Source organism: Falco cherrug, chromosome 1 (assembly GCF_023634085.1).
Source record: "Falco cherrug isolate bFalChe1 chromosome 1, bFalChe1.pri, whole genome shotgun sequence".
NCBI lineage: Eukaryota > Metazoa > Chordata > Aves > Falconiformes > Falconidae > Falco > Falco cherrug.
In genome coordinates, this window is record NC_073697.1 from 56,521,397 (window position 1) to 56,536,729 (window position 15,333).

Here is a 15,333-nt window from a genome sequence, read left to right on the forward strand (position 1 = left end):
AACAAGTTTGTTAGACTTGAACAAACAAGTGAAAAGTTATGGGTCTCTGCACAAATACCCACTGCAGTGAAAAACACGAATCTGTTGCTAGAAAATATTAGGAAAGGAAAAGACAGTAAAACAGAGAATATCATTATATCAGTGTGTAAGTCTGTGATTCAATAAAGACTTGAATATTGTGGGCATTTCTAGCTTTCCTACCTCAGAAAGTGTTTAACAGAATGGTGACGTGCTGAGAAAAGGGCAAGGGAGGTGTGCATGGAATGAGCTCCACATTAAGAACAACCAGGTCAGCAAGAAGCCCTTAGGCTGGAAAAGAAATTATTAGCAGTGGTTTACAAAATTGAGTGATGTGAACTGGGGGGTAGGAATAAACTCTTGACTCCTTCTTCTGAAAGAAGAACAAAAGCCAAAAAGCCTTGGCATCAGGTTCAAAACAAAAGGTTCAGGAGTGACAGACCTGTGGAACCCCTCATCAAAAGATGTTATGCCTGTGAAATACCTATGTGGATCTGGAACAAGTCCATGAAAGATAGATCCACCAATAATTACTAAATGCATAGGAACAGTATGCAGCTCAAGAAGATCATAAAATAGAATTAGTAGAAGACTAGGAAAATATTCAAGGAAAGTATTCAAGTTCTTCCCCATGCATTCAATTACTGTCATTGCTGAAGAGAATTTCTATTTTGACTTACGTGGCCATTCATATTCTTTATGTTTGTGAAGGAAGAAAGCAACCCAAAAGAATAGATTAAAATAGATTAATAGATTAAAATCTAAGAAAAGGGCAGAAACCTACTGCATGAGACCATAACATCCTTAATTTTATGTAGGATGAATTTGTTGACATGCAAGTTACCAAAACAACTGCTTTTTATGGCTTCAACTACACCTCTCCTTCCACACGGCTTTTTACTTCTGATTGCAGCCCTTGTTTTCATCTCTCTGTTCAGTTAGCTGTCTTTCAGCTCCTGACTCATAATACGTATCTTCCTCATCCAGGGTTTTTTTTCTGCTGGAAGCAGCAGAAAAAATGCCCTAAAACTGGGTTAACTGACCTGCTAAAGACTTCCAAAAAAGTGAAAGGAATTTGTCTTGATTTTTCCAGAGCTTCTTAACCTAATCTCTTTCCTGCATAACACTTCTGTACTAGGATTGGTGGAAAAAAATCCAAAACTTCTGTGCTGCTTTGCCTTATGTAGAGAATATCTTGAAGAGTTCAGTTTCTGATCCTTGGAGCCACTGCCTGGATATGGATATGCAATACAAAAAAGAAAAAAAGAAAAAAAAGAAAAAAAAGCATTACAAGTCTGCTTATGTTGATGTTTCTTGTGAGGAAAGTGAATTTTAAGAGAAACTTTAGTTCTATGGTATCAGAACTAACAGAGCCTGATTGATGCTAGATTAATATCTTCTGGTTGAATTCTTTAATATCTAATATCCACCAAGAAAGAAATTTCAGTTGAAGAGTTTTTTAGTGGCTGAATCACACATAACACCTTGTTCTCAGGTTGATTATTTGGTGTCTGATAAGCATGAGTTGTGTTATCATTTTTTTCTCAACTGAGGTACTAACAAGGTTTCTTGCCTCACAGTAGTTGCCTATTCTCATGAAATTTGTAGAAATTTAACTAGCCTTGAGAGCTCTGCCTCTCTGTTCAACATATTCAAAATTAGCCAAGAGATTCAAAGTTGTGGGGAATGCCAAAACAGGTAGATAAGCAGCACAGTACAGCAGTCTTTTATCTACAGGAAATAAAGATTTTTATGTAATAGAAAAGACAGCAACATCTTAATTTTAATTTTAATTTGGGGTGTGTGTGTTGCTGTACCCCTTCTGTTGTGTCAGTCTAGGGCAGTTTCTTTTAAATCTTCATATGGAGAGATCCAAATATAGAGGTGTATAAAGTACAATATGTATTCACACTCGAGGAGAGCTCAATTTGAAATAAATTATGACAAAGGATGAAGAAAAGAAAACTTGTTCTTGAGGTACACTTCTTTGAAATGTAGGTATCTAATTATATTGGCTTATCCATGCATTAAGAGACCATAATTTTCCAGAATACTGAAACGGTAGTTAACATATAGAAAACACAATTGTTTTTTAATGTTTTGTACAGCTTTTGCTCAATAGATTATGAAGTGGTTTATGCAGGAAGTAGGTATTGTTGCTGTCATAGAATTGAAAAGGGAGTTTAGGCAACCTTACTAAACTCACCAAGCCCGAACACAGGGTGGGAATAAAATTTTAAACTTCTGATACCTATGACAGGACTTTTTCTGCTATTCATAGAAATGTTGGCTCTGTGGCAAGCCTTTTATAAGACTATAGACAAGCTTTAAAACACAACATTATTCAAACAAAAATAAAGATATTCAACATCTGACAAGTGTGTTGCATGGTACCTACTTTTCGCAGGGCTCTTAGAGTAACAAAGCTGCAACATTGCATCATTTTTTGTCAATAATCTGTGGATCACAAGTTCCCTAAAGGGAATGTTAACTCCAAAACTTGAGGTTTACTTTTTGAATAAACAAATTAATTTGGCATCCTTAAAGGCATTCTCAGGCAAAATCTCAGCTTCCTTTCTGTGCCCAGAGTAATTATGTACAGAGGAGTGTAGCCAGAATTGGAGCCAGAAAAACTTGGAGCAGAAAAAAGGTGGTGATTTGTAAAACGTGCAATAGACCTCTGGAGATATACGCTGCTTTGCTCATACTATTTTATATATATAACAGGGGTTGCATAGGACAGAAATGTTAAACTAAGAGAAAAGCCTTTGTTGGTTGCTGTTACCTTGCTCTCACAGGGGAGTGGATGTGGGGAAGGAAAGGAAAGAGAAACTAAATCCAAATCTTGAAAATAATCCCAAATCACCAGAGAAAGCCTTTACTGATAATTAATCTGGGTCTCCTAATGAATTTCTATTTAGCTGAATATATCCTGACCTTGATAAAAGTCAGACAGATGCCACACAGATCCTGCAAGTTACTCACAGGGAGAGAGGGGACAGTGGCGCCAGGTCTATTCCCTTGAGCAGCAAAATCTGCCATCGCAGACAAGCCCTTCCCACGCCCAACTCAATTTGAATAGGAAATAGATACATGAGACACATTTGTCTAGATCCAAATTCCACACACTGACAGAATGTTGGACCAAAATGGAACAAAAGTGATCTGTGAATTCAGGATTCATCCCAGCTGAGGTCATCCAGGGTGCAGGCTTGTCATGACAGAGTGTACACTCAGTCATAATCCAAGCAATGGATTAATGCCACAGCCCACGCTGTAATTAAAGACCTTCTACAAAGACCTTGTTGCTTATAAATTTGTAAAATCTTAAGTATTTGGGCTTAGATTCTCCATGCCTTTTATTTTCAAGGTGAAGAAAATTCAGTGAAAAAAATGCTCACTGTTTTCTGAGAATCATTTTTAGGAAAGAAAAATAAAATATTTAGGCAAGTATGAAAATGAATGAGCAGGAGTAATTCAAATCATATCTGTTAAAAGAATCTCACTCCCAACGCTTTCAAACTTTCCAGACTTCATAGTTAACATTTCCCTAGCCCAGGTTTTATGTCCTATTACTCCGTATCACAGTAGCCATTATAACAGATGGATATAGAAACGAGATAAAATTTATTGGCTAAAAGCAAACAGCAGAAGTTTAACAAACAAGGAGCCAAGGTATTTTTTTCCTCTCAACATAGAAAAGATCTATGCAGAATAAATAAATATCACAGCAGAATAAATAAATAAATAAATACAAAGTAAATACTACAACTATAGGTGTACAGATATCAGAGCCATATCTAATGGGTGAATAGCTTTTGGAAGTGCTTATTAAAATGATCACTGTTCACTATTAATTTTATTTTAGTAATAAGCTAAATAAGGAGAAAAAAATCAGAACAGTTTTGCTACAATAACTGAGAAAGGAAAAAATTAAGTTTTCTGGCAGAGTTTACTATGGTGCATGCTCTATATCAGTTTACTTCTTTTAAAACTCCTTTCTGAAAGATACAATAGAAAAGCCTATCATGAATTGTACTGTTAAGCAGTTCTTATCTATTGCTACACACTGAAGAAGTACCCAGAAATATATCATTTAATTTTCAGAGACATTCATTTATCCGGCAGGACAGGTCTTACAAGATAGATATTGCTAGCTCATAGGAATCTTACACAGACCAAAAACTTAAGCACAATAGTACAGAAGGCATGTATACTTCTATTGTCATTGAAAATAAAAAGCAAGGATACAACTGTCATTCACAAGATACCGTATTTTAAGAAAACAAATCTTCAAAGCTGTCGTTTTGGAATACATTCAATACTTATGTCAAATATGAACAATCCTTTCTCTTCTGCTCAGAAACATTTTCTTTACTTGCAATTCTTTTTAGGCAATAACCATCAAAAAGATTTAAATTGTCCATTCTCCACAGCTGGATGGATCTAGCTTTCTAACACAGATAACTTAATGAGAGAGAAAAGCAATTAAAATTGGGATTAATGACCTTGGCCTGATCTATGTCTGGAGGGAACTGAATAGACATAGCAAGGAGTGTGGATTGTGTTCCTCCAAACACAGTTCATATGCCCTGATTAATACTGTTGTCATCCTAAGGACTGTCCCACATATTTGGGACCCCCATGTTTGAACAATAAAGTGCTAAATCATCTTCTCTGCTTCCAGAAAATAAGACCTTAAGAAAAGATGGTGAGCCAATAAGAGTTAAAGAGGATATAATAAATGGCAAGGGAAATGATGAAAGGGAGGGAGGCTGGGATTCTTCACGCTGGAGAGAAGGCAAAGGGGAGCATGACTGAGGGCAAGGGGAATGCCCTGGAGGCCTTGGCCAAGCCTCCATGCTCCCAGTAAACAGCTCATCCTGCTGCTGTTGCTGAAGGGGAAATACTGGTCTGGGCAAACCATGCATCTCACCAAGTGAGGTGTTTCTTACGCTCTTACTGCTTTCAGCTACAGTTGGAGGTTATCCTAAAGTATACATTTGACCAATGGAAAGATAGAGGTGAATTAGTTCTGTCAAGTTATGTAAGGTTTTATCTATTGGATGTATGTAGAAATTAAAGTGAGGCCATGTTTTATAGATAATGAAATTAGCCATATTAAGCTGTATATATTCTCTTTGATTTTCTCAGCTTTAAGAAATGCTAGTGTTCCCACCAGTCTCCAGCTCGCTGCTGTGACCCTGTACTGTATTACAAAGTAAGTACTGGGCTGCAATATGTGACATGATGCTTTTAGCAGCTCATGGTTCACTAAAGCATTGAGAGGCATCATATGGTAGTGAGGGCATCTGAGATGGAGGGAACGCAATGCTGAAACTTAGATTTGCACTACACAAACCCATCAGATATGGGTTCTGCATGGGCAACTGCATTGCTAAGTGCATGGGCTGTGCGATAGCAGGCTGGCTAGCTCTCCCTTTTCTAAAAGAATCTAAACTCATTCTTTGAACATTTTGGCAAAGTTATTTTCTAATCCTCTCAGTATTATTGTTCCTATCCTCTGGAGTTCCTACGTTCAGTGAGAAACTTTTTGAAGCTGTGCTGCTCCAAACAGAACACTAGTTTTGAGAAAATGTTATTTCTTTGCTAGGCCTGTCATGGGAAAGTACTAAGTCCTTGAGACATCCATACTGAGGGAAGCGGAATGACTGTATCACATTCCCATAAATATTCCTGGTTAATGCAATTGTGACTCCAAATGGTTTCACAACTACCAAATACAAAGAAAGGGTTAACCTCAGGTAACAGTTGGGCAGTGGAATGGAATGGATCCAACCACAGAAGACAAAAGACCTTGGGGTGGGCAGAAATGGGGATGTGATACCATGCCATAGCATGGCACACTTCATGCAGCACACAGAGATTTTTGTTCCTACAGCACACAGTCAAGGAATCCCTGAAAAATGGGCAGATAGCAGATGTGTATCTTGGAAGGAAGCCTAATGAAATAGCAGCTGCAGTGGACTGATTGACTGAGTGAATCCAAAGGAAATACCTATTTCCCTGGGGAGTTTAGTAACACAGGATTTTCATAGACTTCAAATGCAAACCGGGCTAAAAGAGAAACTGAAAAGATACCAAACTCTCAACAGGCTGGAGTAGCTCAGAAATTGTCTTGAAGGTGGAGATGGATCTGGAGCACTTCATAGGATGGCTATGTAACTATAAATACACAGGCTCATGGAAAGTGGGGGGGTAAGTTCCCCACCTGCCTTCAGACCTGAGCTTGGGAGCCACTGATTTTGACAATGTAGCTGTAGCTTCTTGTAAGAAGCTGAGATTGCGAAAAACCCTGCTAAAGTTGAAAGTGAGCTGCAACCTTTGATTTCCCTCCCTGTATTCATCAGGCCAAGCGGCCTGTGGAAAGATAGCTATCTGACTTGACGTAATCTTCTCCATGAACCCATCCCACCTGTTTTTTTCTTATTTTTTTACAGACATTATAAATTAAATAGTTAGCATTGCTGTTTTTCTGGGTATCATAGTGAGTGATTATCAGGTCTTTCTCTTTTCCCTGTTAGGTCTGTCCTTCTCTAAAGAGACCTAGCTGTCTTCCATGACATCTCAAAGATAAACAATAACACAAATGAACTGTCTTCTCTGTAGGTTCTCACTCTTCATCTTTGACTGACTGGGCCAATATTTTAAAATAAAATTATCTATTTGTATTTTCACACATACAGAATTGTTTGGTTTGCTTTTAAATAATTCTCTCTCTCTTTTTTTCTGTTTTCTATTAATAATTGAATCACTTGTTTTCCAGGCAACTATTGTGATGATATAGATATCAAATAACATGCCATACTTGATGGTTTCATACAAAGAACTGGATTTTGTCCTAAAAGTCAATTCACACTATCTTACATTGTTTGAATGCCCCTATGAAAAAGCAGAATCAGAGCCACTAATTTTGAAAAAAATGGGTCAAATTGTAAGTAGTCTAAAAAAGCCATATATTTTCTCCACCTTGGGGGGAGATAAGGAAAATATGTGCAGTATGAAAAAAAGAGCATTTTTTATGTTCATGAGGCCCCATCCTTAAAAGAGGTTGTTATTATTTTTAAAAAGTTTAAACAGCATATATATTAAATGGTTAAAAGAAATGGTTGTGATAGACCAAGGCTCACTTTTATGTTCTACAAGCTAGGTATCCAAGTACAGATAATCAATCTTCTACATTAACAAGCCAATCTGTTCCCTTTCCTAACTGTTTACTCATACCTAATTACAGAATGTCTCTTGCAGTATTCCTATTAAATATTAACTCAGATAATAATCACTGAATTATAGAAAGAGCACAACATCAGCTGAAACAGAACAGCTCTAAAAAAGGGAAAGAGAAAAACTGGTTTCTGTACTAAAAAAGCTAAACATTTTGGTTGGTAAACATGTCATATAAATGCAAGAAAATACAAGGTAAATAATATTCCATTTATTTATTTGTCATTTACCCAGGCAAGGCCTCCTGAAATATAAGAATTCTACAATTACCCATCAGTCTGCTAGGCTTTTTAACTAGTTTTCTTTCACCATATCTACAGGCAATGTAACTCATGACCTTACAACTGTTAATGGCTTTTTAAAAACAAAACAAAGTGTAGAGACTACTTTTCTGAGGCATTTTAAGATGTTCTTCAAAAGTACTTTGCTGTCCTTCATCTCTTTACACTAACAGAAGCTAGAATTACAAAATTAATCAAACTATATCTTCAGCACGACCCAATTATTGAGTGGCTGTCATGGTGAATCTGGGCTCGTGAATTCTGTTAATGTCACTTACTTTTCCTTGGAGGATGAAGGAAATGGATTTTTTGGGAAATTAACAGTCTTTTTATACCTTTTTAGAAAAGATGGGGACATGAAAAAATGCAGGGTAACATCCTAAAACTGGAATTCCTTGGAGGATGGCTAAGGCTGGGCTACTGTGATATGGCAATTTCATAGACCTGATTTGTTTTTGAGAAGACTACTCCTAACATTTTCAAACAAAGTAACTTGTAGGGAACTATGCTTCTAATACCTCTTAACAATAAAAGAACTAAGTATGGGCTTAGGATACAGAGCTTTGACAGGAATCCAGAACGTGTGCAAACATTTCGCCAGCTGCACAAAGAGCCACAGGGCAGTCAAAGAGGACACAATGGTTAAACAAACCATTAGTCTTAGAAAGGAAGCGAAGCTATATATAAAAAAAAAATAATCCAGAAATGAAAGAAAGCAAAAGGTTGTAATAATTACTGTCAATAAGGAGATGAGAACTACAGCTACCTGGTAAGAATTTTTAGCAGAGATAAAGGTGGATAAGTGCTGATTCAGGGAATGAAATCCATTCCTCAAGAGAAAAAGCCTCCAATCATATTGATACATTAGGTTATTCACTTATTAGATGAAAAATAATTGTTAAGCAGTTAATTTCTGTCAAAATCCAATCCATCAATATTTATGTACGTGTCACAGAATAATGAGGGTTGAATTCTTTACATTCTAATAGGAATACCAGAAAACATTGCAGAGTAAAATTTTAAAATAGCTGTATCCAGATAATTTGCACAGAGAACTTTTAGAAGTGCTGCCTGACAAGATCTGTGCACCATTAACATGACTTTTCAGCAACTTTTGAAATACACTGTCAGTTCCAGAACAGAGTTAGAGAGCAAACGTGTTACAGCTTTTAAAGAGGGCAATTATAGACCTGTCAGCTGGATGTCAATCATATGCAAAATAATGGAATGGGTGCTACGGAACTGTAATAAAGAATTAAAGGAGGGTAACATAATTAATGCCAATCAACCTGGATTTGTGACAAATATATCCCATCAACTCGATTTCTTATTTAAAATAAGGTTACAAGATACGCTGACAGAGGTGGTAGGTAACACTTTCTTTCAATATAAAATACATAGATTTCTATATGGTATGTGACTTTGATGACATGCAATATTTGATTAAAAAATATCAACAAAACAACTTTTACACTGCATATCAAATGGATTAGTATATTTGTTAGGTGTCAAGTATACTTGTTAGGAAATTACCATCATGTACTTGTGTGTCTAGTGGAAGTTCAGCAGAGTTTTTCCTTGCTTGTATACATTTTAACAATTCTCTTTATCATCTCTGAGAAACAAACTAATTTCTAATAGACCTCAAAATAACACAAACATCAAGGATTATTTAGATAATGAGAAGGACAGGTCACTGGTGCAAAGCAATCTGAATGTCATTGCAAGGTGGCCATAATCAAAACCAGTATTTCTGATGTGGCCAAAGGTAGTTATCCATCTAGGAACAAAGAAAGTGGTCTCTGCTTACATGGTGGCAGCATCAACTTCAGAAATTTTGTGGCAAAAAAATTACCCTTGAAGCTATAAATAAGTTAATAAAGAGAAAGGGAAGGCTATGCTACTAGCCTTTTCTCATTCAAAAAAACCCACATTAGTAGAGTACAATGCAAATATGATAGGAAAATCAATTAACTGTAAAATAAATAAAGAAAAACAATAAAAGAAATCTATTTAATTCAGTCAAAAACTCAGGGAACTTTGCCTGGCTTACAAAGAATATCTTAAGGGAAGCCTACTGATCAGGTAAGAACTTACACAGGAAAGAAACTTTCACAATGGTCTTTTCAGTCCTGACAAAAGGTAGCTGCTAATACAGTAATTCAGAACAGAAATAAATCCACTTTCTTAAAGATTTAAACCAGGCAGCTGTTAGAGTAATCATCCCATGTGGCAAATGGTTCTGTATCACTGACAGCCTTCTAAATCAAGACTCCTTACTTTTTATTAATACTCATATTCTAGTACAAAGAAGAATTAAATCCAGAAAGTCTTAGAAATGTTATTATGTACAGGTGAAACACAAAGAATGTCTTCCTTTTTGGGGGCCTTTTAATCCAGATACATATGACACTTCTCCAGTATTTCAAAATCTCTAGACTGAACTTCAGTTTAGTTCAATTTACATCATTAAATATATGCTTTACCTATTCAACATGCCGTAATATATTGCTTACAAAGTAACCTCTAAGATTTAGAATATTTCCGTACCTGGATAATACAAGGGTGAAAACACACTTTAAAATGTCACATTTCTCTGAAGAAGATATTTCATTAGAAATAAAACTCTTATAACCAGTAATCTTTACTGTTCAAGCATTTTTCTCAATATGCAGTTTGTTAAAATTATGGAACCTTTTAAACATGTTTGAGCTATTCTGTAAACACAAGCCAAGCTAATAGGAATCCATCTAATATCCATTAAGCCTTCTCAAGAAAATCTTAAGATAGGCGATTTTCCATTAGACTGGTAAACTCATGCAAAGCTGCTAATCACAGTCTATATACTAAGAACTTAATATAGGCAAAAGGAAAGAGGAGGAATATTCTTGATCGCTGCTCATTAAAATACATCAGAATTATGAACCCAGGGAAGTAAACAGAATATAGTTCTAAAATACTGTCTTTCTAGTGAGCAGAATATACAAGATGAATGTCTTAAATGACAAAGGTTTCTAATCTAAAGAAAAATAGCAATTATTCTATTATGTATTTCATTAGATACTGTTTTCCTCTGAAGGCTATGGCCTAGAAGCATGTAGTTTAGCATCACTTGTAGAAAAAGGGAACATTCTCGATTTTTTTATTAGACAGACAATAATCTTCTCAGGTGTTTTTCTTCACAGACAAAATCACTGCTGTTTCATTCTGTTTCTGCTGTGACTTTTGAAAATCAGACAGGAAGATGCTAACTACCTTTTCTGCTTTATTTTTAAGGCAAGAAATACCTAAGTGTCTTCTATTTTTGTCAGCTTGGCTATAACAGAGATGTTTGGCTATCACCATGCACAAAGTGCCAAGAAATAAAAGTTTAAGCTGCATTCTCAAGCACAATTGGAGAAGAACTTGACTTATTGCAGTAACACAACAAATCAATGTAAAGGAAAGGCTCCAAACCAGAAATTCACTGTCAGCCTGAAGAGGCAAAATACTAAGTCCAGTCACTGCTGTCCATTTGCACTGCTGTCCACTGTAACTTTGGTTAAGAAAGGTCTAAAGCAGATACAATGGCAAGAGTGGATATTGCACTTGAGATTTTTTGATTGCAAAAGTAAGAAAGGAAGAAAGGAATAGGATTTGTTAGGTTTTGTCCTCCCAAGAACAATAAGGGCCTGTCAAACTCAAATAAGCTGAGGAACCAGTTGGGTCACTCACCTTCTGGGTAAGAAAATAGCAGGGCAGGTTAGTTAATTCAGGTGTCTGTTCAGGCACCTCCCTCTGCCACATAGACACATAGTTAGAAGATGAGTGTTAGTGACCTGTCCTATAATGTGTTTAGTTTACAAGTTTCAAGACTGAAATTCATTAACCTTGGTTTTCTTTGCTTGTTTGTCTAGGTTTTTTTCTTTCAGGGTAAACTTTGTCCTTTTAATTCAGTTCATACTGTGCAATGTGAAGCCTGTGAATTTGGGTTAGGAGAATACATTTTACAGAAAGGTGAAATTTCTGGTAATGTCTTCAAGGAAGTCATTCCTTTTTAGCATCTGCTGACAGTAGCACTTCCCAGTGACAGGAAAGGTTTTTGTCACAGCTATTCCATTTGTGTAGTAACTACTTGTGGAGAATATAAATCCATGATTTTGTTTACCCAGCTTCTGTTACACAAATCCTCACAAATGAAATAAAGAAATACTCCCCCTCCACCTTCTTTCCCCCACTACTGCCATAGAACCTTGTTCTGTTTTTATTTTTACATTTCTGCAGCCTCACAGTGCTACCAAAGGTTGCTTCCAAATGAGGTGCATTCCTAATTGAATAGCAAGTGGTATGCTCTCTGCTGTGTTTCATAGATACCATTGATTACCAATCTGCTTGGCCTTGTGCATGCCATATATACATATATGAATATATACTATGCTAAGAAATCTTAGCTGCATTTTATCAGCTCGTATTTTGCTATCAGGGAAATGCTGCTTTACCTTTTATATTATTCACTGTATTATCATATGCTATTCCATTCTGTGTGACTGTCACACTTATGGAAGTTTAGCAGATGACTCAGGTCACTGACAGTGTAAATGCTGTCCTGGTTTCAGCTGGGATACACTCTTTCTAGTGACTGGTAGAGTGCTGTGTTTTTGGATTTAGGATGAGAATAATGTTGATAACACACTGATGTTTTAGTTGTTGCTAAGTAGTGCTTATTCCAAGTCAAGGACTTTTCAGTTTCCCATGCCCTGCCAGTGAGGTACTGAGGCCTGAGCAACAGGCCCTGAGCCAAAGTTGGCCTCTAGATGAACCCACCAACGAAACCTTATATATATTTAGTATCAGATCATTAGCAAAAAATGCTAATTAGCAAATATGATCATTAGTGAAATACGCATGATCATTAGCGAAAGATGCAGCTTAGAATACAATCATTAGTGAAGATATAGTGCATCCTTCCTTGCTTAGAGGCAGGTGGTTAAGGCCATGAAACCAGATGTTTGGCCTTGTTTGGAAACAGGTGATTAAAATCCAGTAGATAAAGGAAAGTCCCTTGGTTCCTCCCTGAGCCCTGGTCAGGCTTTGGTGGGATCTGAGAGAAGTGTGAAACCAGAGGTTTCTGCATGTGAAATTATGTGAGCCTGTTCATTCAACAGTGTAAAGGCTGGACCCTCTTACAGCGACTTTGGAGCCCTCACCTACGAGGGGACACCCTGCGTAAGACCTCCCGATTGCTGGGAAAGGCTCTGCAAATCCTCTCTGTGACCAGGGGTCTCCAGCAATTGCAGATCTGAATGATGGTAATGTAATAGAGAAACTGATGATGTATCCTAATCACTGTATCTAACCTTGAGTAGTAATGATTAGGTGTGTTGCCTTGCTTATCTGTTTTATTGCTTGAATCAGGGTATCATAGGCTAATCCTTTTGTAGGTGTATACTGCCTTATTTTCTGTATTAATTTGAAGCAAACAGTAAATCAAGATTATTTTCTGTATTGGTGTCTGTGTTTCCTGACAATTGGCAAAACAACCAGTGAGCAGGTGCATAGGAATCCGGGAGGGAGCAGAGCCAGGACAGCTGACCCGAACCAGCCAAAGGGGTATTCCATACCATAGAACATTGTGCTCAGTATATAATACTGGAGAGAGTCGGCAGAGTGCTGCTTGGGGACTGGCTGGGTATCAGTCAGCAGGTGGTGAACAATGATACTGTGTATCACTTGTTTTTCTTGGGTTTTATTCCTCTCTCCTTTTTTGTTATCTTTTTCATCATCATCATCATTATTAAACTGTTCTTATCTCAGACCACGGGTTTTATCTTTTTCTGATTCTCCTTCCCATCCAATGGTGGGACAGGGAGTGCGAGTGTGGCTGCTTGGTACTTGATCACTGGCTAGGGTTAAACCATGGCTTGCTTACTTTTGCAATATTTTCAGTTTATGGACAAACATACAACTCAGGCTATGAAATCACGTTGATTAGGGAACATATTTGTTTCTATTGAACACGACTGCCAGGAAATACACATAACATTGACTGATTTGCATTTATGACAGAATTGCATTGTCTTCAACCAAAATAATTATTGATGGGACATTCAATGCTGCATTCATGTGTAGCTATAAAAATACAGTTGGGAATCATACAAGAAATTCATACTTATATTTTGTTTTCACTTTTTCAGTCACCAATCTGTAAATACTTGAATGTACCATTTTATGTTGTTGGCTTCAATGTTACTCAATATAGCTAATGATAGGTACATTTAATTATCCTCATAACTAATGGCTTTTGAAGTACAGGAAATGTTAATTTTGCACATCCATCCATTACATTTTGACATGTAAATGCATCACTTGAAAATTCATGTTTATGCTATTGATTTGCTGTCCTGTAAATACTTTAACATTTATTATTCTGCTGAACTGGACCTCTTCCCACAATTGTTCTAGTAAGTGTGTTCATTGCATATGGATCTCAAAGCAAACTGATCAAAAATCTTAGTATGTGCTTCATGTATTTATCCAAGGTGAAAAGTGAAGGTAAAGATAGATGACGCTGTCATTTTTACTGTGTTCTGTCCTGGCTTACTGATGGACGCCAATCTTAACTTGGAATTAATATATTGTGTTCACACGACTCAGAGTCGTACCTGAAATGCAGTTCCACCTCTGCTTTGCTCCATGTACTTCAGAATTCCGAAATACATGGACCTGCCAATAGCTTAACACTAAGGACTGCTGTCTCGCTGCATGGACCAGCACTCCCTCCATGGGTGTTCATTCCATGCCAACAGGACAAGAATGAGTTCCAGCATGAAGGTGCAGCACATAACCTCGTTCAGTAATTATTCCAGCACACCTCCTTGAATCCTGGCTGTATTCAGCCAGCTTGCTGTGCAGGTGGTGCAAATACAAGTCTTGATTCTCTACAGAGTAGATACAGAATGCAAGTGCAACCTTTAGTCACGCTCTTTGGTTTGTAGTAACTTTTGCTTTTGTAGGTATTTCTGTGACTATGTGAATTTGTTATGTCGTTACACATAATGAACAATGTGTGTTGCTAGAGCAGATGTGTGATTTAGCTACCTCTGCAGTTGCTTTTTCGAATTGCTGAAATGTACATTGCTCAGTGGTGGTGATACGTGAGGATATTCTGTAAAGCATGTTAATTTAATTCCTGCTAATACAGTGCCGCCTCAGATTTGTTGGTATTTTTGTCTCTTAGGACAGTGAAGACAATATCCATTTATGAATTATAGGATTGCATTGTATTTATTTATGTTCTCTGTTATTGCATACGAGTAAGCCAATACCTATAGTGCATCAAATGTAATTGTGTATAGCAGGAACAATGTTTTCCTTCAAATGTGCCTGCTATACTCATATGTATGCTCTGATCGCAACTTAGGATTCATGGCTCCAATCACAGTAATTTTCCATTCGAGGACATACTTCTCTTTCCCTATGTGTTCTCATGAATTTGTTCAAGGACCCTCTTTGCCCATTACTATCCAAATTCAATGTGATCAGCACAGTAAACTCTGCTAGCAAATTTACTGCCACATGCTCCCGCGCCAGTATATGCCCTCTGCACTACATATCATATACTTTTACGCAGCCTATTGAAACCAATTCCTTGTAACTTAAAAGAATATGGATTTTATATTGATATCTGGAAACTAAACCTCCTTTAATTGGTTTTACCCTCAAAATATACTCCAAGACTTTATTTGGCACATCTCTAGATTGTGAATCTGATAGATAATAAAACTGCAAATGTCTAAGTGGTCTGTTGGCA